Genomic DNA, 27,586 nt, shown 5'->3' with positions numbered 1-27,586 from the left:
TGGATAATTTCACAGCATTCTGGTTCTGTTTAAGTAATCAAGCGAAGTGATAAATAGAAGCAATGATTTTGACTTGTCATGGGGATGAAACCAGGACTGTTTCAAAGAGGGGAAAACAGAAGACGAAATTAGTATGCGGGCTGAATTTCAACCTGTACATGATTGGTGTCGACCTAAAAGATCAACTCCTTCAGTCATATTTTTCGTTTAAAGGAATCAGAGTGCATAAACGGTATAAGAAACTGCTCTGTGCTAAATTCGCTTGTTCTCTACCGGGAAAACACGGAACAAAATTGAACGACTGTCTTATCGGGATCGACCAGTGAAAGGCCTCTTCTTAAAGTGAGGGAAGATGGGCGACATTAGTCCGATAAGACAGTGCCAGGAGACTTACGGAAAGGCATTTCATTCGGAAAATCCCGAGGCCACAGGGACGATTCGTCCGCGTGTGTTCCAAGCATGGGAAGAGGTTACACTGTACTCAGGTGCGAACACTGAGATGTGGGCCGCTGTAGCGATTATTTTGAGGATTAACACATCAAAATAAACTTTTAAGGCACTGTAAATAATGTATTTATACATTTTAGATCAATCTGAAAAATTTTAATAAAAATTTTCTTGGATATTATCCATCGTCTAGTAAATATAAAACATAAAACGACGTTTCGGAGATGGGGCTCTATCTCCGTCTTCGGGTCCGGAGATAGGGATTAGCTCTATCTAGTGGGCCCAAATGAGTAGGAACCTGAAGACGGAGATAGAGCCCCATCTCCGAAACGTCGTTTTACGTTTTATATTTTATTTACTAGAAGATGGATAATATCCAAGAAAATTTTTATTCAAATGACTCATTACAATCGTCAAGAAGTTTTAGATTTGAATCTGAAACAAAATCCGCCAATCGGCGTTTAAGCAGTGGCGGAGTCATGGCAGCAATGAACTGCACAACATCAGAGTGTGCTGTCGTGTGGCAGTCGACGTCCGTGTAACGGGAACATTCTCAAGTTCTGAGAGGGAAATTCGCATACGTCAATCTTTATGACAGGATATTATTGTATTACGTCGATTTGACTTGTCGTTCCCACGAGAAACCTGACATTTAGGACACAAAATTCGGTTTCAATAACGCACTGAAATTAAATATCGAAACTGAATGTTACTGTCCCGATAAATAATACAGCTGGGTATTTATATCCGCGTCACATTACATCGGAAATCTGATATGTCTATTTAATTACTAGCATGACGTGATCGTGTGCATATGGAAACCGACAACTGATGAAGTAATTTCGAATCTGACTGACAATTATGGCCACTTTTGACCAGACATCATAATGTCTGTCCGTCAATGTACATAATTATTTCAACTACAGGAACACGTAGTTGGAAACCCTCATTAACTCACCGTAATAAATTCCGGTACACACAACTATAAGGAAGCTATGGGCTGGACATTCAGAAAGCATGGATAGATGAGACACGCGTATAATTTTTTTTAGTCAGCAAACCACAAGAAAACACATTATTACCTCGAGAACCGGCCATATATAAGAGGAAGACTATCATCTTCTAGAGAAATGTAAACTGAAATTACTGCAGGAGACAGAATAATTATCTTCGCTATCCGGATGAATGCGACAGTAGGGCCAACTGTGTATGGGGTGCGGTGGCCCGAGCGGAAGGCTGGCCACTCACTCGAATTCAATGCTAGAGTTTAAAATGCGTGGAAATATTCCTCCACTCCTCATGAGACAAATGGCGTGGTACTTCATCACAGTGGAAACTTTATACCACATTTTTAGCGTCTCATATCACGTAAAAATTTCTTAATCCTGCAACATAACTGTATTATGAGTTAACTAACCAGATGGCTTTCGGAACCCGAAAGTTCATCACCGAACTAACCAAAGCCCTCCACCGGACACAAAATCCAGTCTCCTTCAACTCCTATCTCCCATAGATCCCGCCTGAGATTATCCTCCCATCTACGTCTAGGTCTCCCCAGCGGTCTCTTCCCCTCAGGCTTCCCAACCAATACCCGGTGCACACATCTTGTCCCATCCATTCGCGTTACATGCCCAGCCCATCTCATTCTTCTCCACTTAATCACCCTGACAATATTGGGGGAGAAGTACAGATTTTTAAGCTCATCATTATGTAATTACGAGTTAACAAATGTTCCAATCGTTCTGCGAAAAGTTTAAATTAAACCGTGTTGTAGAATTTTACACTGAACCTGACTGTGAATTCCCAGCCTCAGGTTAGGTTACAATTCCACTTTCATTTTATTTTATTTTCATGTTTATTCAAGTAACATTTAAAAACGCCACCTTGTGGATTGGCATATCACGTGTCACAATAACAAGCTGCAATTTTGCATACAAATGTAATTTTTACAATATGAAATTCCGGCAGGGATTATAACAAATAAAAACCAGAAAATAATACGGTTTGCTGCCAATATTTTCGGACTGAGCGAACATGACAGAAACTTGACCTCAGAGACACAGAACTCAAACTGCTTGTACTGCCAACATTAATCATAAAAATGTCGTCTCCTTTCCAGTTCTTACCACTTTGAAGCAGGCATTTATTGTTACACATTCATCGGAGAAAGAAATAATCTACATTATACAAAATCAACTAACCGAACCTTACGAGGTGTGGTCTACTTCCGGTTTGTAACACCGACACCTACGTTTCTGAGAATTGTATAGACTGTACCTTCAGGGGACCTGTTGCCTTAAAGAAGGGTTTGACATATTCCTCGAAACAGTTGGAAAACGCGTAGGAACACGCGGATACCGCATAGTCCATAAGTAATATTCTAATGCCGTGAAAGCTTCAGATCATTTTGAAATGGTCACGTGTGATAACGTGACGAAAAGGCCACGTCATTTTAAGATATTAAATGCTATGGGACAGACGTGTATCATTACCAGTCCTTTTTAGACTGAAACAAAATTTCTGTCGCAGTCTAGATGTCTGATACTGGCACTGAGATTCTTTGAGATAATTTCAGCGTAATGTGGGAGACAGAATTATTGCGATTCTGTACGCTTCATTTTGGAGCCATATTTACCTTATTCCTTCTTTAAAAGGTGGAAATTATATTTTTTATTAAGGTTCCCTGTCACTTTTACAGGGTTTTCGTTGTATCTTATCGGTAGTATTATTATCAAATTGTATTTTTCATTTTGTATATTCTCTGGCATTATGGTCATAGTGGCTTATTCGTTTAATTAATTATAATTTATGTTCTTTATATAGTCTAGTTATTTTTACATTGCTTTAATTATGTCAAAACTAGAGAACGCCTCTGCCGTATGGAATAATCTTACGATGACTCCAACAAAATATAAAAAAATTCCAATTTCTGATAATCGTTTTTTTTAGTTTGATATTTCACATAATTACGATATAATATTGAGTTATATGAATTTCAGATGATTTTGTTCCAGACTACGACGTCTCGTACTAACACTGATGCTACAAAATATTTATTGTTCTCGTAAATCAGATACTACAATAATTGTTTCTTGGTTTAATCACCTGGATAGGTTATGCAGCATCTAATGGTAGGATGATTTGTAAACTTCAATGGTTGTGTAATTAACCAGTCGTGGTCTATTTTAAAATATCACGGCATCCTATCCCCCGAGGGATTTAATATTAGTGCTAATTACCACAAGGCAGCTTTCTGTGATTAACGCATCACAACAAAATTATGGTCGGAAATCCTGAAGGGAAGAGGTCAATAAGAAGACGCAGGCTCAGAACGGAGGATAATATTAAAAAGAATTTTAAATAAATCAGGCGTGGACCAGATTTATCTTGTTTATGATAAGGACTAGACCTCCGTGTCCAATAAGACACTGGGAATATTTTGATCAGCTGAGCGACTATTAGCTTCCCAAGATGTTTACTTCATGTCCTTCGGTTTGAGTGAAGACGCAGTTCGTGGCTTCGTTGATCGGTCACCATTTGGAGCGGCTACGTCCGGAACTATGGAACGAAGCCAATCGACTGCGAGTCGCTGTCACTAGCATGTTCCAGTTACTGGAGTAGCAGAAAGGCGTATCATTATGCCTACATAACTAAATTAATTAACATTTTAGAACGAAGCCCTAGATGTGAGGTTGCTAACACGGAAACTAAAACTACTTGCTTCCACAGGTTAGGGCAAATACAAGCAACCTGAAGATGGACATCATACGTTCCTCCGAAACGTTGGTAGCAAGATTAAACGGCGTCACAACCAGAAAACTATAATCCAAATGTTCGTCGCCGTATTTTTAGCGTCTCATATAACGTAAAAATGTCTTAATCCTGCAACATAACTGCACTATGAGTTAACTAACTAACTGTATGGCTTACCGAACCCGAAGGTTCATCACCGAATTAACCAAAGCCCTCCACCGGACCCTGTCCTGGGCCAACAAAATCCAGTCTCCTTCAACTCCTATCTCCCATAGATCCCGCCTGAGATTATCCTCCCATCTACGTCTAGGTCTCCCCAGCGGTCTCTTCCCCTCAGGCTTCCCGGTGCACACCTCTTGTCCCATCCATGCGCGCTACATGCCCAGCCCATCTCATTCTTCTCGACTTAATCACCCTCACAATACTGGGGGAGCAGTACAGATTTTTAAGCTCGTCATTGTGCAGTTTTCTCCACGCCCCATCGTCTTCCCTCTTAGGCCCAAATATCCTCCTCAACACCCGATTCTCAAACACCTGCAATCTGTGTTCCTCCCTCTGAGTGAGAGACCATGTTTCGCACCCATACCAAACAACAGTCAAAATTATTGTTTTGTATACTTTAATTTTCAGGTTCTTAGAAATCAGACGGGAAGACAAAATATTTTGAGCCGAGAAGTAGCGAGCATTTCCGGAATTTAGTCTCCTCCTAACTTCCTCGCGAAATAATAAACATATAAAATACATTTTGTACATAATTTATAGGTGCACTGAATTTGTGATGGATTTTTACGGGCGATAAAGAAGCCGGAGCGTGAAATAACCTCTCATCTGAGTGTAGAACTCTGATTTACGGAGCGGAATAACAGCAGTTGGCTTTTAGACGACACGTATTCTAACCTCACAACATCAGACAGCACAAGGAAAAATTCTTGAAACCTAAATACCGCAGTGTCTAAACATGATTATTTGAAATACAAAAACTAACGCATTCATGTGATATTGGATACCAGGAGACGTCATAGTCGCCCACATTGAACATCGCGGGTGTGAACACCAGTAACGCCTTCTGCTTACATTTTTTACGAGAGGACGATTTTTAGTCACATCCAGAGCGACCACATGGGGTCACGCGACCTGTCTCCTTTACACTGACATAGCGAGTTTGACAACATCTTTTGGATCGCCCTATACCGACTGCCCTGAGCAGCAACGTCACTTTACACAGTGTCTTTTCAACCTTTAGTGGTCCATTTTTCTTCGTGCCCTCCATCTATAACACAAGGTGTAAGACACAGTTCACAACAGCGCGTTTTGAGAGTGCCAGAAGTTTTACTATCAGGTTCTTTTTATACGAATAATTTCAAGTGTTATTTGTTATTCTAAGAACGATATTAGTTTGGAACAAACAATAGTCTAAATGCCAGTATATCCCAGCGGAAACTTACGTTTCTAAATTGCAACACTACGTTCATAAACTCCGTGAAGTAGAATTATTCATGAGAGGCTAGCGATCGCTCAATAAGTTCCCGTCTTTTATAAAAACCCTAAGTTTTAGACCTGGCATGTGCAACTTCCGGTCCGTGGGCCGTATCCGGCCTACCGTCGCTTTATATCCGGTCCGTGTAGTCTCACAAGATTTTAAAACATTTTAATTCACGACTTCAATCCATTTTATGCGTAAAATATTGAGGAACTTTTTACGTTTTAAACGTTGACATATCAATCAGTATTCGTACGAATATAAAGTTACGGCCCCAACGACGACAGAGGGCAACGCCTTACTAGCAATATGGTCGTGAACGGGGCAGCGCATTGCTACATTGCCCGGGATGTTCTACAGAAGTTACGAAATGTAACCCTTAGAGACCTACATGCAGAACAATACACTTAGCTTTCAATTACGGGTAACATCATAGCCTATGACCATGATGAGAAATCTAGATCCGGCCCAAGGCTACTTAAAGGTTGTGCATCTATCGTGTTCACAGATTCCCTTTCAGAGACAGATTAATCCTGCTCAGGTCTCTTCGATTCAGACATTCCGACAAATTCTTCAAGAACTTCTCATCTTAAAATCCATAATTATGAGGTATAAACAGAAATTATTAAGTATTAAACCTCGACCCGACACAGTAATACTTCTAGATGTCTTCCGCCAGACACGTCATGTCTCTATCAACTCATCACCGACTAATATAGAACATCAGATGAACTACGCCATATAAAAAACAATACCTTCGTTCTAATATATAAGAGTAATCTGATAAGAACATTTCAATAAACTGCATAAGATTGTAAATGATTGTAATTCGAGTTTTAAATTTACCAATCTAATTTATACCTGAGGACGGTTAAATATAACCGAAACATGTCGTAAGAGACGTTCCAATTTGTAAATCGATCATTCGATGCGGAACGTGAGATGATATTTTAAATATTTTATATTTTATTATCTTATTAAAATTGTGATTTGACGGAAAATATTAAAATATTAAAGAAATTATTTTCTCCGTGCGGTAAGCACCTCGCCAATGGAAACTTATGGGGTTAACGGAGACAAAGCTCTATGTATTCCTTACCTCGTATCAGAATAGGTGATATGACAGCAGCTTCCAAAATTCGATTTCCTCTTTAATCTAATCTTGATCGTAATTTTGAAGTGTTAATGTCGTTATCAAATATTGTAACTCTTTCATATTTAAGGCTTTGACCGGAATGTGCTTTGTTAAATCTTATATGGTACCGCCTGATTCGACTTCTAATGGTTAAGTGAAGTGTTTTCTTCGCGGTACGGTCTGGATTCGTAAATATTATGAAGACGAGCCCTGGCTTCAAAGGGTTAACCAGCTGATTTTCGTAATGGTGAGGTGTAGTGTTTTCTTCGCGGTACGGACTGAATTCATAAATAATATTTAGACGATCTTCGGCTTCGAAGGGTTAAGGATGTCAGCTACCATTTCAATGTGAATTTGTCCTACATTCTGATGACGAGACATGAACATATCTAATAATTAGATTTCTCTGCTGTCAAATTATCTGGGTTCACAAAGCCCTGCCAATTTACCAACGTAGTAATCAACGAAAGTGGAAATAAAGAAACTTTGCTGCTGTTGATTTAATAGGAACGAAACTTTCAAGCAGAAAACTGAGCGTGTTTCGTTGCGTGACGAGTCCCAGGGTACGCCTTGCCTTGAGTTAGGATAAACCGTCTATCAGCCATTTCAGTGGCATCGCTTAAGTTATTAAGCGACTGACTCTCTTGTGCAGAACACTCATTAAGATAACAATACCTCGTCCAGTCATGATATTCCCAGCTTCTCATGGAAACCAAAGATTCACGAGAAACCACCGCAGGTCCTCATCATGAACCACATGAATCAAGTTTGCGTTCTCCTATCATATTCAATAAAGTTCCGTTTTAATATTATTCTTCCATCTACGTCAAGATTTTCCAAGGATTTCCGAAATGAAGTATTGAGCTCATTTCTCGTCTCTACCATGCTGACTGCCCTGATCCATCTCATATTCTTTATACAATTGCACTGTGAATGCTCCTAAGTAAAACGGAAAAGGACGTCAGTAAACTGCATGTACACGAGAGTCAATCATATCATACGCGTATGGTTTCAACGTAGGGAAAGATTTTTTTCATGAACTCTTAGAGCCATCCACTGATCTTAATTATTCATCAAAGGAGCTCAAACAAAATAGAATCGAGTTTATGTACTATCCACCATTATAACCACGAAGAATTCATGAACATACGTTCGAAACGTCGGTTTCTTACTTCGATGTTGATTCGTTTGTTTACAAAATAGCATTTCACACAAAGAGGGCCTTTTACTTTGTTCATATTAGCATATTATAAACTTTTTTCAAAACCTCTAATGGGATACGTTATACGAAACGTTAATGTAAATTTCATTAGAAATTACTGATAAAAGTATGTAATATCGCTCAAACAACTTCAACATACAACTTCGCTAATTATATCTCAAGTAACACAAATTCATAACAACGTAATAAAATGCGAGCTAGCTCTGTGTTAGGGCACTGGACTTGTGCGCAAATGGTCACGCGAACGAATCCTGTTGGAGTCGCCATATCACTGTTCCATGCAACAGCTATATTGCAGTTTTACATAGCTCAGAGATCTGCCGAAATAAGACGTTCAAATCCCTTTCAAAATATCTATTACAATATGTAATTTCAAGATCTCTCACTTAAAGGCGCTGTTAGCATCGTTCTCACATGTAAAGTTCGTGCTCCCGCCATGTTCGCATTACTGATTGTAGGAAATTAAATAATATGATTTTGGGGTAGCCTCTAATGGCGTACCGTCTGTGCCAAATTTCATTGAAATCCGCCAAGGATTTCTCGAGATTGAACATACAGATAGGCATGACCAGAAACAGATGCGTGCAATTCGTACACTCGTGCAAAAAAAAACAAAAAACATAATAAATAATAAAGGTATCCACACCTCCAAAATTGTTCAGAATGATCTGGTAACCAAAGTTTCTTTATAGAAGTTGATCATTTCTAAATTATACTTCCTGAAGACGTATAATATTAACAGTTACGTGAATGTGGAGTTGATGAAGGAAAACTTCGTATAATGGCGTAGATATTCCCTTGTGTCAGGTCTAATACCATTCATATTCAGAACAGAGCGGCTTATGCATCACATGCTACCAGAACCCGACTGCTGAGTGATTATAAACTTAAACACCAGTAATTATTAGAGTCGTACATTACCTAAACGAGTCTGCTCCATTAAGAGTCTCGTAGCTCAGAGGCGTCCGTCGTATATAACTGTTAGGGGCCGGAGGTTAAAGTACCCGCCTCGTACATTTAAGCAGCGAGTGTGCAAGCCTGTGTACACTAGTCGATTTATTGAATAATATTGCAAACAGAATTGCTTACAGTTTGTAGTCTCTACCTCACTTTTTACAACTGACTGTCATACAATGTTTCTCCTCAGGCAATCCGCTAGTCATCCCCCACTCAGCTGTTTGTGCCAGTCTTCTGTTATTAATTAGTATCCCACACTTGAGGCCAATTAACGTTCTTTCGAAATTTATACACAACGTTTCTATCATTTAATTTAGAATATCAAATATACGCTCCCTCCACTGGAAGACACAATAAGAGACGTCTTAATTCGCCAGCTATCTAATAGTAAGTTAATTACCAAGCATAGGGGATGCTGAAAACGTGCTCTGAACACAAAGCGTGATATTTCAACTACGAACACAGTTTAGAAATCATACTTATTCGTTTCGAACATTTAAATATTACCACTCTGAAGATGGCCAATTGAGGTCGAAACACGTAGTATCTTCATAAACACCGACGCTACAATAAAAATTTATTGTGTCAACGGACTGATAACCTAACGTTGTTAAATGATTACTTCACTGAAGTTCATAATGGTAGCCAGAGACCAGCACATGATGTAAGGCGTTTCTCATGTAGGCTTGGCGTGTGGCTTGTACAGTCTACTCCAAAATACAAGCAACCACTTAGGGCATAACGTAACCAAGAGGGAGAAGGTTAGAGTTTCGTGCGTGACACTTGAAACAAAACGAACTTTGGAAACAGGCTCAAATACTTTTGATAGTTCTGTACTACGTCATGTTGAAAAAACAAAGATGTTTAGATATGGAAATATTTATTTATAAATAAATTAAAGTGTGGAAACAGTGATTATACTGATGACATTAAGAAACAATGATAATATTGACAAGTATCTGAAGCTCTAAAATACATTTAATCAGACAAGAAATTTGAAACAAATGTAAATAAGACTAATCACTTCACTGACTATAGAAGCTGAAAAGCATAGGTAGACAATTGTTAATTAATAACAAGCAAGATCAATGTTGCAAAACAGATATTGAAATTTTGCATGAAACCTCAAGACAAAACCAACACTTTTTCCCCCATGAACCATATTTCCATTTTGCATTCAGCGTCGACTGTCTGAATAATCTGGTATTGACATAAAACTTTACTAATTGTTGTGTCGAAGAAAGATAATTGTCATTTTTGGAAATCAGTAAGCACTTTAGATGGCGAAATATAAAACACTTGTTAATGTGCACAAGACATGGGCGATTTGAAGCCCGTTTCAGAATTTCTATCTACTTCTACGCCTTGCTTAGCTGTTCCCTCGGGAACACAAGACCATCTAGAAATTGTCCTCTTGCAGTCTGTCTCCAGTGTCTCATATTTAACTGTTAACTGTCACACTGTCAGTTATGTTTGTAATATTACTCCCTGCAGGTACCTGAAAAATACAACTGCAATTTCCGTCTTCCCTTATCCTTTATCAAAATCCATATTTCGCACGATTTAATTTGGAAGCAACAGCGTGAAAAATATACAAGAGTGTGACTGTACATCAATTGTTTACAACTAACTAACTAACTAGATGGCTTAGCGAACACAAAGGTTCATCACCGAATTAACCAAAGCCCTCCACCGGACCCTGTCCTGGGCCAACAAAATCCAGTCTCCTTCAACTCCTATCTCCCATAGATCCCGCCTGAGATTATCCTCCTATCTACGTCTAGTTCTCCCCAGGGGTCTCTTCCCCTCAGGCTTCCCAAATAGTGGACCCAACCAACCAGATGGCTTAGCGAACACAAAGGTTCATCACCGAATTAACCAAAGCCCTCCACCGGACCCTGTCCTGGGCCAACAAAATCCAGTCTCCTTCAACTCCTATCTCCCACAGATCCCGCCTGAGATTATCCTCCCATCTACGTCTAGGTCTCCCCAGAGGTCTCTTCCCCTCAGGCTTCCCAAATAGTGGACCCAACCAACCAGATGGCTTACAGAACTCGAAGGTTCATCACCGAACTAACCAAAGCCCTCCACCGGACCCTGTCCTGGGCCAACAAAATCCAGTCTCCTTCAACTCCTATCTCCCATAGATCCTGCCTGACATTATCCTCCCATCTACGTCTAGGTCTCCCCAGCGGCCTCTTTCCCTCAGGTTTCCCAAATAGTGGACCCAACCAACCAGATGGCTTAGCGAACACAAAGGTTCATCACCGAATTAACCAAAGCCCTCCACCGGAGCCTGTCCTGGGCCAACAAAATCCAGTCTCCTTCAACTCCTATCTCCCATAGATCCCGCCTGAGATTATCCTTCCATCTACGTCTAGGTCTCCCCAGCGGTCTCTTCCCCTCAGGCTTCCCAAATAGTGGACCCAACCAACCAGATGGCTTAGCGAACACAAAGATTCATCACCGAATTAACCAAAGCCCTCCACCGGAGCCTGTCCTGGGCCAACAAAATCCAGTCTCCTTCAACTCCTATCTCCCATAGATCCCGCCTGAGATTATCCTCCCATCTACGTCTAGGTCTCCCCAGCGGTCTCTTCCCCTCAGGCTTCCCAACCAATACCCGGTGCACACCTCTTGCCCCATCCATGCGCGCTACATGCCCCGCTCATCTCATTCTTCTCGACTTAATCACCCTGACAATACTGGGGGAGCAGTACAGATTTTTAAGTTCGTCTTTATGCAGTTTTCTCCATGCCCCATCGTCTTCTCTCTTAGGCCCAAATATCCTCCTCAACACCCGATTCTCAAACACCTGAGACCTCTGAGTGAGAGACCATGTTTCGCACCCATACAAAACAACAGGCAAAATTATTGTTTTGTACACTTTATTAATTTAATTTAATAACCAATACAAATAATAAGTCATAAAATACAAATCGATCGCAACTTTTTTCTTGCTAAAAAGGTTCAGCGGTAGATAACAATAAAAATCAAATTTCATATTGAAAGATTAACCAGGCAACAGAATTGTCAAATGAACTCACAGATGACTAACGTTGTTAAAGACAATTGTTAATATGCAAACCTGCTCGTTCCAGTAAGTTAGAAATATTTGTAATAAATAAATAAAATAATTAATTAATACCTATCCGGCGGTTCGTAACTCAATGAAAAAGCGAATGTGGCCCCAAATAGTAAAAACATCGAGACCCCCTGAATTAGATCGTTTTAAAATTACATTATACGTTTCGGCAAACATTAATTTTAAAACGCCAGTTGCAATATTTACTCGATACAGAAATTATTTATTTCACGAGGACATAAAAACTAACTTAAATCATTTAATAATTCATCAAGCACTTAATAAAATGTAAAAGTTAATAACTCAACTCGTGGCTCAAATAATACTATAATGTTAGAAAAATACTTAAAAAAACACAGGGAGGATTGAGTTTTACATTCATGAGAGGCCATTTCCGGTGTCATTTGTCTGTAAAGAACATAAATTGTGCGTTTAGTAACTCAGTAATAATGGGTTTCACCGAAGACAAGAACCTACAAAATCTATCCCCTTTTATTAGCGCAGAATTCAAGTTCCTTAGTTAATCATGTTCTATCAATAAATCAAAATGTATTGTTTCCAAAACTACACGAACCGACATTTAATATGAATAATAATGAACCGTAGATTTGGTAAAAAAAAATGTCGCTTTATACACCGCATATTCTGGATCGTGTCTGGCAAGAAATTAGATTTCAGGTGGGATGTCTGCCGTATCACCAATGACGACCACATCGAACCAAAATGACTGTTTGAGGTAAAACTTAATTTGTTTTGCTACAAAATGACACCTAAACCGATTCTGCAAGCTTTCTGATTAAATTTCTATACACTTTCAAAGTTGTAAAGTCCTTTTAGAATCACCCTGTTTTTCAGGATTTTTCAGACATATTTTGAAGGTCGCAGAAGAATATTCTCGTCATCTTATTCAATTACGTATTTACGTTTAAACATTTGTCGCCAGTCTAGTAACTGATGGGATCATAAGTCTATTTCAACAACTTATGAATTAACTGCAGACGTTCGGTAGCTCTAAATACAAATCAGTCGTCTAATCGCTTGAGCTAACCTGCTTGGTTTTCATTTAAGGATAAAATTCTACCTGCTTTCTACGGAAACGTAATATTTCGGTAAGAAAGTAAAATTCAAATGGATATTTAAGTAATAATTATTTACGAAGTTGTGATAAGTATCTCTGATACTGTTTAAATAATGATTACAACGCAGAAAGCAGACATTTGTCAAAAGATTTCCTGTGGTTTTATAGAAAAAAGTGTTCTTACTTTTATTATTAAAACGTTTGTCTATATATAACACAATTTAAAAATACGAGCTGTATGTTTTTTCTCACTGCCAAAGCCCATTTATGGACAATGAAATATCGGTGGATATAAATAACAAAGCTTCACAGTACAAGGGAATTTTTTTAGATATTTTTAAAAAGGTCACAGTAATAAAATCCGAGCAGAGAGCATAGATAATGTCTGATACGACGAAAGCATTCCACAACACTTTCTTTTTCTCCCGTTCTGGAGCGCTGCATTCGCATCGCGAAGCTATAAATACAAGATGGCTGCAGCGCGTAAACCAATTCATTCTTAACATTAAAGCCACGAGCCTTAAGATATCAAATAACTTAGTCGGATGCATAAATTTTACCTCGCATATAACATACAGCAGTCAAGCTCTACCAGAGTTATGGAAATAACGTCATGAAATATGGAAGTCATAAAACTCTGTTCTTTTGTAGTTCGAAAAGAATTTGGGTGGGGGATCTGAACCACGGCCAATCCGGGGCGAACTGAACCCATATTTAATTAATATGACTATGTTGGTAGCCGTGTCAGGGATAGGTCGTTTCGCGCATTTATAAAGGAATATGATTAAAGAATTTGTTTTGATGGATTGGTTATGGTATTTCACATTCATTTTTAGCAAAGTGACTTGTTTCATAACCGAACGGAGGTGGACCGATTACAATGAAATTACGTATGAGGAGAATCTCTTGTGTGCTGTTTGCTTTGAGCTGCAGACGAAAATGTTTTGCGACCTACCGATTTTAAATTCAACGATTTCAGCCGAAGCTCTGACCAATGGCACAGAAGACTATTAAGCTTAATAAATAATTAAGTTCTTGGATCTGATTCCTTATTGAGAAGTGAAGAACATTCTTGAGATTTCAGCTTGTCACGGTGACGAATGTGGCCCGTTTAGTCCACAGACGTTTCAGAGGTGCTTACTATCTCGAAAGTAAATTTCTGTATTATTTTTTAATTTATGGCTAGGTGTCTCAATTGGACTATTACTTTCAGGTTTCTTATGTACGATATTACATCGTCCTTTTATATCCAGCCTATGATACTACGTGCTGGCTCAAAGAGACCTTTTGTTATTTTTTGTAAAATATACTCCTTTGCCATTGGGTTTTGCTCGGAACTCTTCAGGGGAGGGGGGGGCGGCAAGAATGGATAATACATGAGGATTCAGTGGCGGATCTTCGGATCTCAACTACGAGACATTCTAATGTGTCAGTCAGCTACCGTTACGAGGGAAACTATTCTCATTCCAAATACTGTCACCAACATTATCCGTCTGTCCGTCCGTGACCCTCGATGACAGGACACATTAACCGATTATGGCAGAACTCAGTAAAACTATGATATGACTAGAGGACACTTCAATCGTTTGCCTTCAAGAATAAGATATGGCGCGCCAACAAGGAGGTACGGTTGGTTTCACTAGATGAAACACAATAGTGAAACAACCACAAAACATCTGTTCATGTACTTGTGAAATATCTGAACATGCAGTAGACTTCGGCAAAGAATCCGTCACTGGGGTCTTGAAACGACGTTCACGTGTGTCTTGGTTAAAGTACAGGGGACCCCCTGGGCTGACAAAATACACTTTGAACAATTGTCCTGCCTCTTGAAGGCGGAAAACCTTGAATACCGACAACCCCCCCCCCCCCCCCCCCCAGGCCAGGGCACTCGGGAATGAATTACGTCACTCTTTCTGTTCTAGGAAAGTCACGTGACAGGGTTGTTTATGACCTATACCCTTGCTGGTACACGCTTTCCCTTCTGTTGGACTCGAGCGTTCAAGGGATGTTAAAAACATCAGTCTCTTGCCTGCATGTATATCCAGAACTTAAACCATCGTCGCCCTGATGATGGAGGCATCAAGCACCTCTGAAACGTCGGTAAACTTCTATCATACTACACGGGGCTGAAAGAACTTGAGAGCTTCGCGGTGCGCAGTCCTAAATATTTTACAGCTGTTCAGCTGGTAAATAAATTCCCGACTCTTATGGAATCACTAGATTGATTACAGTATTCACAAAATCCGCCCACCTAAACTCATTCCACATTCCCATATCGTATTGGTTACGACCTATTTAAATATTTTTCTCACGCTGGCCTTGTAATCCTGGGGTCTCGGGTTCGATTCCCGGCGGTGCCCGAATTTATAACTTGTGTTGGGCAAGGCCGTGGTCTAGGCAACACGGAGTTTTCCTCCGTGGCATCCCAACAATTACTCCATTCACACACAGAAGAAGGCAATGGCAAACCACTTCTGGATCATCTGCCAAGAACGTATATAAACAGGTCCCAGTCCGAGAAAAGGATGGAAGGATCCTGTTCATATGGACCTGTCGTCAGACAGAACACTAAATAATAATAATAATAGTATGCCTGGATCTCTTAGCGGTATGTGAGTTTATCATGGCGACGAGCATGAATCTCTATGTATGTTGCAACACGTATTCCGGTGGATAATGGCCGATATTTCAGCGACCACTTTCTTCAGTTTTTGGAATAAAGTAGTTTTCATCTTGATTTAAACACCTTGATTGCATTTTGATTATCGGTATAAATAGTCATGTCTCTCATCATGTAATGTTCTCCATTCTCCTGCCTCTTCCTCTCTCGTATGTCCAAATATTCCCCGAAAAACCTCACCAAATCCAATGACCCCAGTAACATTTCTAAAGTCTAGCTTAAGTACGTTTTTCTCAAATTCGACCTTGCCGAATTTGTATTAAGTCCATAATACAGGCGCTAATTCATTCCGGATTTAAATAATTTATGTTTATTTACTTTCCATGTTACGTTAATGTCTTCGCGGCAGAAAAACCTAAACTCACAGTGCTGTTTAATGCACTAAACGCGCAAGTTATCTTGAGAGTAGGCACTGAGGACTTCACGGCGATGAGTCCGTAGTCTTCTGGGTTACACGGCGGTACAACCCAGAAGACAGCCAGCCATCTTGATCAGGCGTTCTGACTGTGGATTACTTTGTTGAACTTCTCGCGTTGAGTGCGCCATTACTGACCTATGTCTCCGATCGGAGAAAATGCTTTCTACTAGATTGGAACAGACATCTCAATATTCCACTATACACCATGTAGGCGCTTGGGGGGAGAGGAGGTATAGCTCCTACTCATTCTTAACCTCGGCACTAGATGGGGGTGAGTGGTTAGCATCACGCCCCGGCCGGCTTTACCCCCGGGAAAGGACCCCGGTACCCATTGTAGAGGAGGCTGGGTGGACCCCAGAGCCGGTCTGGATGTAAAGGCTAGAGGAAAGGTCTTCTGCCCCTGTCGGGGATCAAACACTGGTCGTCCAGTCCGTAACCAGTCTCTATACTTGGCTGGTCCGTTTTCGCGTTAATGTAGAAACGTGCGACTTATCACACTGTTGTTCACAAGATGCAATGAATTGCTTTCGTATTGTGGGACAGTATTACTGAGATTTTTATTTTTTGTATTTCAGAATGCCAGCAGAGACTAAAAAATTACACGAACTCACGAACTTTCCGGAAAGGCTTATGGGAAGCCGTCGCTGAAACTTAGCCTACAGGTTTCGATTTGTTGGTACAGCCCACCGGGTGGCCGACCCACGCACCGGGCAGGGGCAGGCAGATTGCTCGGCGCACTCAGCAGCAACACAACGCCCTGACCCCAGTGACACGGGAGTGCAAATAAATCACAAGCATCACGAGTAGAGTCAAGTTAAAACCGCCCTTCTGCCGTAAAAGCGTACGGGAGATGAGAAGGCACAGATTCACACAGCGGCCGGCCTCAACAACCCCTCACGTTCCTTGTGAAAGCCGATGTGTATACAACCGGGGCTGTGTAGTCCGTGCGTTCTCAGTACATCAAAGGAGCGTCATACGAGAAAACGGTAAACCAAATTCAATATGAGTGTTTCGGTGAGATTCGGAAACCACGTTCTTGTCATGTATTTCACGAAATTACTTTCAATAAAATTTACATAAAAGATCTGTTAAAATTACATTTGAAGTCCTTAAATGACGCCAAAGCCTTAGAACCTAATAAGGACAGCCGTATTGGTATTCTTGATGGTACGAATTCAGGATCAGTGTTGAACAACTCGCCTTGCATCGCTGTTACTCTCGACATCTGAGCGCCAGGGAGCAACCGGTGATTGATTTTTCACGTGGTGCCGAGGTGATGATAATTATTTCTCCTCCAAATCCTCAAGGACCCAGGTAGCGTGTGAGGAAATCCTAGGGATAAGTTACGGGGGTTGGCGCTGACGGCGTGGGCTTTGCCACCGAGACCGGAAGCAACCTGGGTCACACCTGCACACACTCGGAAAAGTGTAATTAGGCCCGGATAATCAGAGAACTTCCTGGAGTTCAGTCAGACAACTTTATACACGATAGAAGCCCGATAACTTCTTTGTTACGCAGTCCCGTACGACAAATGTTATACACTGCTTGAAACAGCATCATCGAAATGGCAACCCACTTGGGTTTCACATGCTTCATATTATGCACTATCAGGTTCAGGAGGAAACGTTTATGTCCAAACCTTCGTCCACTCACAGTGCAGAATTTATTTTTAAGTCCAACTGAAAAGCACACAGCTGTTAAAGGCCTCTGTTAGAAACAATTTCTTGATATTTGTGAGTGAACCCCCCCCCCCCCCAGCACCTGAACAGCAAACAGATCCTGTCATTAATTGATTTAGCTGCGGGAGCATTTGCCTACAATCTTCGATAAGAGGTTTCCATCGGCGACAAATTAAGTTGGGACTGCAGGTGAGAAAAACTACGAAGCAAAACGCAACACAACCTCTGCTTCGAGTATTGCAAAATTTGCCATCTTTCATGGTAGTCCAAAGTCGTCTTTATTAAACCGAACTTTTGGCCCAACTCTGTCGCGCAGTCATTGAGAAGCTAAACGTCGCCAATCTGGTCAGAGGTTCTCCACCTTACGGATCACAAAAGGTCCTTTATCGTGTTCACAAGGCCCAGCCATTGGGCCCCATCCTGAATCAGACAAATCTCGTCCACATTCACCCCTAGATCTCTTTCGTCTACCCAACATCCTGGACATCTCATTAACCAACTGATCACTTTAATGATATCAGGCAAGGACTAAAAATTGTTAATCTTCCCAGATGGAGTTTTTGAGATTGAAGGGTATACGTTGCGTTGCGTAGATCTTGAAGAAATGTTCCGACGTTTCAGAGGTGATTAAGACCTTCTTACTTCCGTGATGATGGAGGTAGTACGCACCTCTGAAACGTCAGTAAATTTCTTAATAGACTATACGACGTAACAACCCAAAAAAATACAGTAAACTTCATACTCTGCACCTTGAGAACGTGGAAGAATCACTTAGACTGGCTGTGATGGTGGGAGATGGATTTAACTGGCTCAGGACAGTTTATATTTGTGAGGTTTGTTGTTGGCGATATAACTCTGGTATGAGATCATGTTCTTTTACCTTGGCCTTGGTAAGGTAAACGCTGAACAGCCTGTTCTTGTGAACACGGCGATGAAACTTCAGGTTTCATAGAGCGCGGGGAATTACTTTACTAGATGAGCGACTGTTATATTCTGAACGCAGCCTGTGCTCAATAGAATTACACATCTCGAGAAGCTAAATTTCCGACAGATTTCCACATCTCCCAGTAAGCACAAAAAGAGTTTAATTTCCACTGAGTGGACCGTGTGTAATAGAATAGAAGAATCATATCTTGAGATGCAAGTCCCAGACTTTTTCTCCAGCTGCGAGTTAACACAGTTTGAAACGAATATGTCATCTCGTATGTGCCAAAATTGATGCTGACGGTACAAGAGGGCCATAAAACTGTAGCAAATCTACTTCAGAACAAACACCCCTGTGAAACGAGGACTTATTTCCTGAGTGCGTTTTAAGATTCTGCTAAAGCATGTCGTGATATTACGGCTGTATAAAAATTGAACGGAAAAAATGTACACGCTAGTTTGTAAACGGTAAAAGCGGACTTTACGTTGGGATCAAGGTTTCAGAGTACTCGGCTTAAAACAATGGATTGCAGACTAGCCAGAGGGTTATTAGACGTTCATTTATATAAACTTTTTTTGTTTAGGTATTTATCCTTTTTGAAAGTGATATTAACCTGTTAACAGGAGGCTATTTTTCAAAATATTTTCTCTTACATGAACCGTATAGAGTATCCTGACAAAGAAATGGAGGAAAATAAATGTTTTAAATAAGTATGTAGAGACAAATGAGCATATTTTACTGTTTTTAAAAACTTTTACTGTACGCAGAGAGAACTCACGCAGAAATGCAATAAAGAATTTCATGTTTCAACACAAAAGACCGAGAAATCTTGAAAGAACGGCTGTTTAGAATTCTTCAGAATCCTCTTACATCAACAAAGCAATGAGCTATGATGCGCCAATCTTCACGACAAAGGCATAATATTTTGTCGGCCTTTTCCCTTAACCACTGCATAAGGGAAACCACGTTTTTATTATGAAAATTTGTGTGCCTGTCACGTTAAACATATTATGAAACAACAGATCTTAATTAAACTTTGCATTAACATAATGCCCCTAGAAACCATCATATTCTACCGCCAATAACATTGGTATGGCAGTGTTCTAACTAGTGACGTGTCCTGCGATTCTACTTACTACTCAATTTAATTAATTATTCTTGTCCGTCTAATCACAATTTAAAATTTAAAATTAAAATTAAGATAATTAAAATATCATGTGATGTTCCTATCGAAACATTCGATTTACATTTAGAACATGTTTCGATAGGAACATCACATGATATTTTAATTATCTTAATTTTAAATTTTAAATTTTAAATTGTGATTAGACGGACAAGAATAATTAATTAAATATATATTTTCACAATATGACGCAACTACGAGGCGCGTCCCAAAAGTAAGTTTCCCACTCGTCCCACAGCTAGCAAACCTTATATTGAGCGAAGCGACTGTGCGTACGTGATAGAGCAATGACGTAGCATGGCGCATGCACTAACGGTACTTCCCGCGTTCTCACAGTAGCATCGTTGCAGCTGTTGAAGATGGAGGTTCTTATTCCAGCTCCCGCCGACTGTGAAGTGCGGTCAGTGATAACGCTAGGCCGCACACGGCTCGACGGACAGCGAGTCTCCTGCAGGAGTTCAGCTGGGAGGTGTTTAATCATTCACCCTACAGCCCGGACCTCGCTCCCAGTGATTTCCATCTTTTCCTACACCTCAAGAAATTCCTGTCCGGTCAGCGTCAGCGTTTTGAGAATGACAGAGAGGCGGAGATGGTTGTCACACAGTGGTTCCAATCCCAGGCGGCAGACTTCTACGACACAGGTATTCAAAAGTTGGTCCCACGGTATGACCAATGTCTCAATTCCGGTGGCGAATATGTTGAAAAATAGCTGGACACTTGCTGTATCTGTTGCAATAAATATTTCCATGAAATTGTGTTTTGTTTCTGTAAACGGCCCCAGGGAAACTTACTTTAAGGACGAGCCTCGTATATCATCTTACTACTCAATGCTACTTAATGCAGAATCCTGAAATGTTGAAATCGTATTGTAGAACGCGGGAAGAAACAGAGCGATAGAGTAAAATTTGCAATTAGCCACGGTCTGACGGCGATAAGTCATAAACCATTGGAGCTTAAACATGTGAAATGTGGAATTAAGTTAGATAATAAAGTAGAAATCAAGTAGAAACACGAACACAGACACATAACCAAACTGCGTAAGTATTCTTGGTTACAACTTTACCACAGAGACTGAAGCAAATGAAGGAAATTAAATTCTTCTCCGAATTCTTCCTTGTGGTTCTACAACATGTAATGGGTTACATGTCCTTCATTTTGTTGAGGAAAGTGTGAAAAATAAATTGTCCATCCACATGGAAACAAGCCGTTGGAGTTGGAGCCTGCAACCAACTCCACACTGTGGAAAAACGTTCTCGTCATGCGTGCTATCTATCCATTCCAAACAAGGTCAGATTTTTCTCTCAAGAACAAAAAGTCACTGAAATTCCAAGCAGAATCTAAGGGCTCTTTTTCAGCACAGGACAGCCCGCGTCGTTTTATATTCATAACAGCGCGAAGCATGGTCCTCAAGCGGGTAGTAGAATGAACATTCGTTTTCTGCCATCAGAACATTTGGGGAAAAACAGTGCCAAAGTTTCTACAAGCGCCAAAGGTGTTCCAGTTAGGAGTTTAGAAATTTTTTTCTTCCAATTTAATGTGCTTGGCCGTGCAGAAATTGTGGACCGCATGAAAAAAAGTTTTAAGACGAGCGTATTTATTACAAAATGTATTTGCAGGCCCAAGATTAAAATGAAAGGCACTTTAAAAATAACAAAATGAAATTAGCAATTCGCAGCTACTTACTAAACCTAACCAAACAGTTGCATTTAATCACAGTTTAACAGTGCTTGAACGAGGCCAGCAATGATGCCCAAACAACTAAAGATTGTTCTCTTTTAACATGAGAAATATTTAAGAAATTCAAATAGGATTTGAGGTTTCTACGGCGGTGAGTCTGAAGATGGCTGTCTTCTGGGTTGTAGCGCCGTGTAGTCTGGTAGAAGTTTAAAGACGTTTCGCAAGTCCTTGCTGCCTCCATCATCAGGGCGATGAGACTAGACTACACGGCGCAACAGCCCAGAAGACAGTCATCTTCTTCTCAGGAATCCCATATTTTACCACATATTTATGCTATTACCTGGTTTCGTAATGTTGAATACCCCAACAGTTAATAGGTTCTAAATGTACATTAAATAAGCTTTCTTTCTGTGTGTAACAATAATAACAATTCCCTAGGACAATTAACGATATGTAAATATTATGACATTTGCTGCTAATTTGCAGTTAACACGAATTTCTTTCGCTAAAATAAAACTAACAAAACTTGAATTATTTCTATGTCTGTATCATGACTTACATAATCGGTATTGTCGGCGTCTGTTTCCTTGGCAACTACGCTAGTTTTCCGCTCCTTACGACTTGATTACACACCGATCAGAAAACATTCAGCACGGCAGACGATCTTACTCCACTGTTACACGCACACACTGACAATACCGTACGTACTAAGGTTTATTTATTTAGTGTTCTGTCTGACGACAGGTCCATATGAACAGGATCCTTCCATCCTTTTCTCGGACTGGGACCTGTTCATATACGTTCTTGGCAGATGATCCAGAAGTGGTTTGCCATTGCCTTCTTCTGTGTGTGAATGGAGTAATTGTTGGGATGCCACGGAGGAAAACTCCGTGTTGCCTAGACCACGGCCTTGCCCAACACAAGTTATAAATTCGGGCACCGCCGGGAATCGAACCCGAGACCCCAGGATTACAAGGCCAGCGTTCTAACCGCTAGACCACCTCATCTTATTATTTATTTAGTGTTCTGTCTGACGACAGGTCCATATGAACAGGATCCTTCCATCCTTTTCTCGGACTGGGACCTGTTCATATACGTTCTTGGCAGATGATCCAGAAGTGGTTTGCCATTGCCTTCTTCTGTGTGTGAATGGAGTAATTGTTGGGATGCCACGGAGGAAAACTCCGTGTTGCCTAGACCACGGCCTTGCCCAACACAAGTTATAAATTCGGGCACAGCGCTTAATACGCGACTGACCTCCTCAATTCCACCCTCCTTCTACTAGGACACAAGTTAAATTACGTAAACAGTACAAATTTTAATCTTAATTCGACCAGTAGTTACGAAGATGAAATATGCACAAACAGGCATGACATCGCAATTATATGCACCTCGCACTAAGAAAATGTAAAGAACGAAACGTAATATTCCTTTCACTTCTTACTACATTTAGTCTAAACAACTTCTTACCGCCGTTGCTGTATATTTTAATCCTGACCAGAATTGTTCAACGAAGTGTTAAATAGAGTTAATTACAGAAACAGTCTGAATAACGTGACAAAATTAATTTCAGACGCTAGCTTCCCCATCACTTTCACTTGCCATAAGCCCAGACAGACACAAACTACAACAAAATTAAAGTAATTTAATTAATAAAAACCATGCTACTTAGAGGAACGTCTATAAAACAGAACGTTCGCATTCTGGCACAATGGCTGCTTACAGAGGGTATACAGCAGCAATTAAGACAAAACTTTTCCAGAAGGGCACTTAACCCACAAAGCCTATTTCATCTCATCTCCAAGAAATTTCCGTGGCAAGACAGGAAATGGCATAATTCGTTCCAGAAAAAAACAAACCTTCGAAATACGTCCTTTAAAAGTGTTTTTTTTCCTATATGCGTCTAGTCCTCAGAAACAGACTTGAACAAAGCGTTTGCAATATTAATTACGCCTGAACGTAACCTAACCTAACCTTACCACTATAACCGAACCCAACCCAACGTAACAAAACCTAACCTAACCTAACACAACCTAACCTAACCTAACCTTACCACTATAACCGAACCCAACCCAACGTAACAAATCCTAATTCAATTCAATTCCTCTATCAAAGTGTTTGCCAACAGCAGAGAGCAAAAAATACAAATTAGATAAAAAGAAAATAATCTACTTAGGTAAACACTAGTATAAATGTAATGTACAGTAACATAACCCAACATAAACTAACGTAACGCTACCTGGCACAACCAGGGTCTTGGGTCCCAAAAGGTGTATAAACAGCTTATGTAGGTGTTGACTGTGGTCATTTAGTTCAGAGGTAAAGTGACAGGCTCTTTCGAATTGCGTAAGGCGCGAGGAATGTCTAGATCTGTCGAACACTGACTTGTTTCTAATCCCATTAAGAAAGGCGGCGATATGGAGACACAAAGCAATATTTATTAATTTGCATTGCCCTAATTCGTAACATGCAGAAAAATATTAATAAGAAGTCGAAGTATAATGTAGCCCCCTGCACGACAGAGTAAAATTTCTCCTGACATATATTTTTATACGCTTTTCTGACAAAAAGAAAGACAAACAACACAGAGAAGGGACGTGGAATTTTCTAATACGGAGCAGAAGTCTTTCTCCGTCTTCATTTTATTCATGGCCTTCCTGTCACAGCATCAAATCCTCGAGGGGAAGAAGCAATCAAATCGACGTCGGCGGGAGGAGGTCGACGAGGAACGCTTACATCAATACGGAGATGTAGAAGATATTGCGGGATGCAGGAAGTGCATGCGACTGCTTGGGATACATTTCTCTTGCGTCACAGGAAAGGGAGTTATGTCCCACTTTGCACGCGAAGTTCGAAGAATGTTCTAGGGCTACAGGATTTTCGAAAAGGGAAACTTGACAGAGACAGACTGTCAACACCACCTTTTCACATTTCGAACTGAATAACACGAAAATACGCCAAAGCTAACTAAATATCTGGTACCAAAATCTAAGCTTCATTATCGACTAGACAAAAGCTCACCATGAACATAATGAATCACTTCAATCCTAACTTCCTCTTCTCAACCTGTTTTTCTCTCATTTCCAATCAATCGCATTCTTTCACATTCTCTGCTTTAAAACTGGCCGTCCCCCCACCCCCAACTCAAAAAAAAATCCTTTCGAATTTCTTCCTTAACTCATCCGATCTGTGTATCTCGGCCATTACAGTTTCCTAGATCTGACTAGATTAAATGGACTGTACACATCTCAAAGTACTCCGTTATGTGTTCCAATGCCCCTATGTCCCATACACCTCTCTTACATATCAATATTTTCCTTAGCATTCTGCGTTCAGGACCGGGGTTCGATCCCCGACAGGGGCAGAGGATTTTTTTCCTCTAGCCTCTGCGTCCAGACCGGCTCTGGGGGCCACCCAGCCTCCTTCCTTGGGGGTCCTTTCCCGGGGGTAAAGCCGGCCGGGGCGTGATGCTGACCGCTCATCCCCATCTAGTGCCGAGGTCAATAATTAGTAGGAGCTATACCTTCTCTCCCCCCAAGCGCCTAAATGGCGTATAGTGGGACATCTTTACTTTAATTTTACTCTACGTTCAGAGACATTAACTCAGAGTACGGAAACCATGATTCATAACTACACAAACCAAGACAAATGATAACTCACAGTCAGAGGATGTATTTTTCAGAAGTGCAGCGAGTGTTCATTGTCGAACACTAATTGGGGTCTCGTTTTTATTCAGATTGACAGAATGTGTTTAGGGATACATTAACCGACTCTGGTGTGCCAAAAAGTCGACAGTATCTCGTCTGGTGAACAGTTTCCAAGACACAGGAAACGTGGAGGACGCCTTTCGGTGTTGAGTTACGACGATACAGATCGAGGTGGAGAATTTCAGTTACGTAATATAACACTGTTTCTTTCTGATTTAATGTAATTTATATTTTTACAACTACAACACATGTTAGACACCCTGTATTTGGTACAACTTAAACATTTCATCACGCGATTGTCTGAAAGTCTTTGCCAACTCCAAATATTCTCCACCACCCCCCCCCCCCAATTTATGTCCTTCCCTTAGTATAAGACATCAAATTTTAAAATCATACAAAACCACATGTAAAAATTATAGCAAGCAGCCAGCTCGAAGTGGAGTCATTACTTTGAAACAATGTCCTGACTGTATCTCACAAGATCCCACCGCACACAAGCTCTCTCTAGCAGCAAAGCAGATTGCCACTAAGTTGGTTTAGTTTAAGAGTCTTTATTGGTTTCCAAGTTCCCTTCTGCTGAAGGAAACCCCACAGACGATGTAAGGAAAACTGGTCTTGTTACATGAAAAAGCACTCAAAAACCCGTACCGTGAAAGAACCTTCTCTTCCGCTTAACATGAACAACTTCAATTATTAATTGAACATTTTAGATCTTTGGTTAAGGCAGAGGACGAATATTAAATAGTTCCTAAGTAGATTACTTAACAAAAAGCCTTAATAACCATCTTGTCGTTATTTTAAGACGCTTTAATCTATACACCACTCTAGTCAAGGTAACAGAAATATTCATAAAACAGAGATTGATCAGTTTCTACGTGTGATTTATTCTAGTAAAGTTTACATCTACGCCAAAATTTACCTGATTTACGCAAAAAAAATCGAATTGACGTCATAATAACAGCTGATAATTCACAAAAATATTAAATCTGCATCGAGCTTTCGGTTTCATGACTCAGTTAAGAGAGACATACGAAATTTGATATGGCTGGAGATCATAAGCATATATCCGTAAAGTGAATTAAATATTGTTCCTGAGTCAACAAATACGAAGATGGCGACGGTAGGAACCTGAAATGTTAAGCCGGACAAATTTAAATTTATTATCAAGAACAGAATAAAAATAATTAAATAAGTCACAGCAATACTAACGACAAGTCATAATCCCAAAAATAAAATTGTCCAAAAACAAACTATGTTCGATCCTACGACCACCTGCCAACAAGTCCGTCACGCCAGTTCTGAGGCTAATGCGAACTGGTTTACTTCGGTGACTCAAAATATCGCGTTAAACTTTATTTAACCGGAGTCTGGAAAGGGGCAGGGCGTTCCGGAGTATACGTGGATTCCAGAACCGTTCTTCGCACCTGGACATTCAGCATGATCCGAGCTTTTCCAAATAATTTGAATCAAAGTCTTATCCACTCACGCAAAGCTGGAGCGATGGACGGCAGAATTTCAATGCCTTGACTTTATGTTTCTATTACAATATATTACAGCTTAACACATGCACTTCAAACTACGCTATCCTCTCAAGTCAGATTCCGACAAAAATTTTCAAAATCAGACAGACCAAAATGGACTGGTAATCATGTATCTTTAATTGAAATAATAGTATAAGATATTAACACCTTCGTCAAAGTCATTAAGAAAATCTACAGACATTCAGAATGTGACAGAGAATGTATTTTAAAACTGGGTCCTCCGGTACGGAATGAGCCTTTCAATGTTATTTTACACCTGCGACACAACGGAAATAATGAACAAGCATTTTTTTATTTCTGTTGTATTGGAAAATAGTCCCAAAAAAAATTATACGCACTTCGGATGTTAATAGCACGTAAAAGTAATCGAGACCGAGTAATGCTATTCTGCAGTGATGTGTTACAATGATGGAACATGGCAGATACGTGTCGTATAGTACTACTACACTCCGCTAGATGGCACTAGTCGACGTAAAACAAAATGGCGGTACCGCGATTAACATTTGAGCAACGTCACTGAGATTCTTAAACGCTTTTGAAATCGAGTGTGTGAATATGTACGCCAAGGCAATGGAAATGTTAAGGCGGTGTTGCAGGCGTTCACACGATCTCCGAT

At 40.3% G+C, this 27,586-nt stretch overlaps 1 protein-coding gene across 1 annotated transcript in view; it reads right to left on the bottom strand.

The window, feature by feature from the left end:
- LOC110840385 (somatomedin-B and thrombospondin type-1 domain-containing protein-like) overlaps positions 1-27,586 on the bottom strand; it is a 125,640-nt gene that overhangs the window by 51,796 nt on the left and 46,258 nt on the right. The window lies entirely within an intron of this gene.

The sequence above is a fragment of the Zootermopsis nevadensis genome, unplaced genomic scaffold, assembly GCF_977971745.1.
Source record: "Zootermopsis nevadensis isolate Lab colony 2312 unplaced genomic scaffold, Znev_1.0 Znev_ptg000002l, whole genome shotgun sequence".
In the NCBI taxonomy this organism is placed as follows: domain Eukaryota; kingdom Metazoa; phylum Arthropoda; class Insecta; order Blattodea; family Termopsidae; genus Zootermopsis; species Zootermopsis nevadensis.
Note: the sequence above shows the minus strand (reverse complement) of the source record. Positions and strands in the feature narration are given on the sequence as shown.